The sequence below is a fragment of the Myotis brandtii genome, unplaced genomic scaffold (assembly GCF_000412655.1).
Source record: "Myotis brandtii unplaced genomic scaffold, ASM41265v1 scaffold655, whole genome shotgun sequence".
NCBI lineage: Eukaryota > Metazoa > Chordata > Mammalia > Chiroptera > Vespertilionidae > Myotis > Myotis brandtii.
The window spans coordinates 1,247,349-1,252,599 of NW_005370542.1; the positions used below are offsets into that span (position 1 = coordinate 1,247,349).

Here is a 5,251-nt window from a genome sequence, read left to right on the forward strand (position 1 = left end):
GGGTAATTTTTACTTTCAAAGGTCTTACTCCAAATTGGCAAGTGATTGTAACTGTCATTTTCATCGTTTGTCTCTCATGTCAACAATCTCACTGTGTCACAGCCAGGTTCTCCCTTCCGTTGAAAATTAAAATGTAGAAACATTAATTACTGAACTGCAGAGTCTTTCCGAACTTAGGATTTAGGAACGTACATGTTCACGTATCTGTGTTTTTAAGAACTCTGTAATACCAAACGACGCTTCAGAGAGGAGAACGGCCCTTACTGTGGAAATGGGCACGCAATGGGTACGAAACCAAATGCACGGTTTCAGCAGAAATAACGCTTCCATCTGAGATGCCAGTTTGTAATCTATATTCCTGAGAAAAAAACACTGACTTCCACAAAGATGACTGTGAGAGAGGGATGCTTTGGGCGAGTGTCTGTTACTCTTCTGAATAATTGTATTGTTTAACCCCGGAGATGGGACGTGGGTGGGCACAGAAAAACATCTGCGGGCCGTTTTAGTGGCTGCGGTGAGCTTGGCTACCAAAGACTAATAACAATGTAATTCATTAGAACAAGGATTTTAGTGGCTACAATATTCATGTGAGAAGTTACAACAGGGGTCATGATCACAGTTTAGAAAGCAGCCAAAGGTTGTCGCATGACTCGGAAGAGGCTCCCAGGCTGTGAAGGGACCCTGCACAGCCCCCCTGGCCTAGAAACGCCCATCAAGGGCTGGGCCGGGCCGGCAGGAGGTCCAGCCACACACTCAGAGCCCTGCCGGCCCGGCACGACCTCCGCCAGCTTTGTGGCTCCCCTCCAGGCCGCCTTCGGGGGGGGCCCAGCTGCACGCTCTCCTGGCCATGAAGGGGAGGGGGGGGATCCCACATAAGCCCGGTTCATTAAGGGGAAGAGGCTTCGTGCTCATTAGCAGGCCTGGGAACCAAGCCTCTTTGAACCTTCTCCCTTTCAAGGCCATTAGCAGAGGGTCTGCGGGCACGTTAGAGGCAGCCCGCTGCCGGCTGTGGGAGAATAGTGCGGTTCACCCGTGGACTTGAGGTTCAAATCACCCTCCGGGGGTGGGGGGGCTTCTCGGGCCCATTTAAGGGACGGCTTCACATGCAGAGCTATGCTCAGTGATTCCGACAATCGGCCTTTTTTGTATTCACACCTCCATTTATTTACAAAATTCTCGCTGTCTCCAATACCCTGACCCCTTCTGAAATGGCCTCCCTCAGAACCCCCATGCGGTGCTTTGATGAAACTCATGCTCCTCTTGCTACCAACTGCATGCTAACTGCTCATTAAAAGTGCAGAGTATGTGCTGAGCTTGTTAAAAATTAAAGAGCTGCTGGCTTCACAGAAGCCTGGTATCTTTAAAAAGAAAAACCCTTTAGCCGTTCGCTAATATTAATTAACTACATAGGAGAGAACAAATGGGTTTGAAATATTCAAGCTCGCTCGTCTTTCTGCCGCGGGAAGCCAGGGCTGCTGCTGTGAGAAACCTACGGCTCCTGCTCGGGCCCAGCCAACTCTTCCTACAGGTGGCCTGGAAGAGATTGAAAGGTTTTCCCGACTAATCACTATTTTGGTTAATCATGGAAAAATAGAATTATCTCTAATTTCTTCTCTCTTCCCGTCACACGCATGTAAATTCAAGTAAAAATGGAGCCCTTTCAGCCAGCTTTGTTCTCAGGTGAAACAAGGAGAACACCTACTGATGGATCGCAACAGAGGGATGAGCAGTGGTTATGCCTGCAGAGCTATGACCATAGGGTTTTCAAGTAGCTCTGGAGTGGCACCATCAGAATTCCTACCGGTGATTCCACTGCTGACCCCAATGGAAACGCTGACATTTTATTCCACGGGCATTTACCAAATGCCAGGCACTGAGCTGGCTCGAGAAGCCAGAGCTGGCATCGTCAGCATCCCACCTCCATGATCATGGGCCAAGCCATCACCTCTTACCTGGTTTATCACAATGTCTTTCTAAACAGTCTCCTGGCTTCTCTCACTCTTGCCTTCCCTCGGTAGCCTATCCTGTACTCAGAAGCCAGCAATCCTGTTCAAACATGACAAGGGATGCCTCTCTTCTGCTCCCCCCCCCCCCCCCACCCCTGCCCAGGGACTTCCCATCTCACTCAGAGAGAAAATGAGCAGAATAAAGCCAGTCCTAGAGAACACAGACCAGACAGTGACCTCATTTCCTCCCACTCTAGCCCTTGGTCGGCTCCGGGCACATGGCCTCCTGCGATTCCTAAAACATGCCAAGCACGTCCTGCCTCCCCCTCACAAGGTCTTGGAATGCACATGACTCTCGGCCCCCATGTCACCTTCTCTGTGAACCCACATAAAGCCAGTTCCCCTGCTGCCCCCACAGCCACCCACCCACCGCTGGTGGCAAGCCTTCCCCCATCTGTTTGTTTTTCTCCAGAACATTGATCACTGACATATGTATGAGTTTGTTCACTGCACCATCTCCCCCCACTGCTGCGCCACTAGAATATAAACTCTCCGAGAGCAGAGGCCTGGCTTAGCTCTTTGAAGGATGTCCCACCGGTGCCTGGAACACTGCCTTGCACATAGTAGGACTCAAAAATTCATTGACTGAATTAATAAATTTACTGAAGTTAGGGTTAAAACCAAAAGGAACAAAACATAACCCACCGCTTTTAAGGCCCTCTCAATATATTAGAAGAGAGGGCAGCAAACTTTTCCAATAAAGGGCAAGATAGTAAATATTGTTGGCATCGCAGTCCCTGTTACAACGGCTCAACTACCCTGGTGGCATGCAAAAGGAGTCCCATACAATACGTGAATGAATGACTGTGCTGTCCAGTAAAATCGTGTTTCTAAAACCAGGTAGCAAGCTGGATTTGGCCCAGGCGTTAGAAGATAGAGACATGTGCAGCCAGCCAAAATATAAATGAAAATCCATCTCAGACAGGTACGCCTAAAATGCTGTGCGGGCAACAATGGCAAGACTTCGACAAGAACGCACAAGTTTCAAGTGGTATCAGGAAATGATATGCAATGGGATTTCACCCTGACATCAGTGGAAATGATGTGAGTTGATTGCTATGGGGCAATTCATGTAAGAAGCATTTAATAACAGCTGCTCAGAACGGGATCTTTTTCTTTTATTGCTAAAGCACTTGGCATGGTGCTCTGTGCAAGTGTCTACACTGTAAATGCTGGTTAAATGCATTAAGTCAGCGGTTCTCAACCTGTGGGTCGCGATCCCTTTGCCGGTCAAACGACCCTTTCACAGGGGTCGCCTAAGACCATCCTGCATATTAGAGATTTACATGACGATTCCTAACAGTAGCAACATGACAGTTATGAAGTAGCAACGAAAATAATTTTATGGTTGGGTCACAACATGAGGAACTGTATTTAAAGGGCCAGAAGGTTGAGAACCACTGCATTAAGTGATGACAAAATATCTAGATGCAAAGTGAGGTGCAGCCAATTTTCTGAATCTTTTGCTTGTATGCTGCCAGAAGGAAGGGGATTTTTTATTTGACATTATAGTGGATACCATCTTTTTCTACTTTTATTCAGATTTTACCATGGTATACACATCATTTTTGCCAAATTACTCAACAACATGTTACCGGTAAGCATACATTTCATCCCCACCCTCCACATTAAAAAATTAGCATGGTTTATTTTCTAGTTTCCTTTAAAATATATTTTTTGGGAAATGAAAATGCCATTCATTCTTTCATGAAATATTGAAGTCCCTCTAGGTCAGCGGTTCTCAACCTGTGGGTCGTGACCCCTTTGGGGGTCGAATGACCCTTTCCCAGGGGTCGCCTAAGACCATCGGAAAACACATATATAATTACATATTGTTTTTGTGATTAATCACTATGCTTTCATTATGTTCAATTTGTAACAATGAAATTGGGGGTCACCACAACATGAGGAGCTGTATTAAAGGGTCGCGGCATTAGGAAGGTTGAGAACCACTGCTCTAGGTGCTTGGTCCTGGGACAAGGAGCAGTAACATTTGGCCCCTGCCTCAGTGATCGTAGGGGAGCGAAAATATGAACAAATTGTTATGTAACATAACAACAGGCACAGGCCAGAGATTGGGGGAGAAGAAGATGGGAAAGATTCCTGAAGGAGGCAACATGTGAAGTGGGTTTTAGAAGATGAACATGGATTCACCAAGAAAATAGAGGTGGGTGTGGGTAGATTTTATAGAAAATGTTATATTTTCTTTTCTGAACTACCATAATTTAATTTCCAAGCCAAGAGTGAGTGAGGGAGGGAGGGAGGGGGAGGGAGGGAGAGAGAGAGACAGAGAGACAGAGAGAGGGGACTTCTTAACTGTCACTACAATGGAAGGAAATCACACTTGCATGTCATTGTCAGGAAATTCTATAGACCAACTTTTTTCTCAATGAGCTGATTGGTCCTCATTCAGAGGAGGATGTGGGTAATCGTGGGAACCCCTGGCAGCAAAATGGGAAAGGCAACAATTCACAGCTCACACTTCTGCTTGTCCAAGGTTTGTAGTCCAGAGCAGGGCACAGAATAGCCAGTGAAAGGAGAGAGCTGGAGGGGTGACCAGACGATCTAGAACAGCGGTTCTCAACCTGTGGGTCGCGACCCCTTTGGTGGGCGAACGACCCTTTCACAGGGGTCGCCTAAGACCATCCTGCAGATCAGATATTTACATGACGATTCAGAACAGTAGCAACATTACAGTTATGAAGTAGCAACGAAAATAATTTTATGGTTGGGTCACAACATGAGGAACTGTATTTAAAGGGCCAGAAGGTTGAGAACCACTGGACTAGAATGATCTGCAGCTCGGCTGTTTATTCGCTTGCGTGTCCGGGGTGAGTGTCCGCAGAGGTTCCCTGCAGTTCCTTCCAGCACTCACTCTCACCACACCCCTAAGGTAAGCCCTGCAGCCTGGGACACACTGAATGCCAAACATCTTTTCAAGAAAACTCTTTCACATTCAACACTTCTGAGGAAAGCACTTCTTTAAAATGGAGAATTAATAAATGGATGAAAACAATGACGTACACGTTTTCACACCTCTCCCTTCCTCCTTCCTCTCCCTCTCTCCCCCTGTGCATCAGGGAAATGGTGCTTCTTTGGTTGTCCTCTCTCTCTCACCACTTCTGACTTCTCCTTTCAGCTAATCAAAGTCTAGGTCAGTGGTTCTCAACCTCCCTCATGCCGCGACCCTTTAATGCAGTTCCTCATGTTGTGGTGACCCCCAATTTCATTGTTACAAATGGAAC

At 46.9% G+C, this 5,251-nt stretch overlaps 1 protein-coding gene across 5 annotated transcripts in view; it reads right to left on the reverse strand.

Annotated features, from left to right (window-relative positions):
* Positions 1–5,251, reverse strand: part of MID1 (midline 1) — a 351,369-nt gene that overhangs the window by 111,236 nt on the left and 234,882 nt on the right. The window lies entirely within an intron of this gene.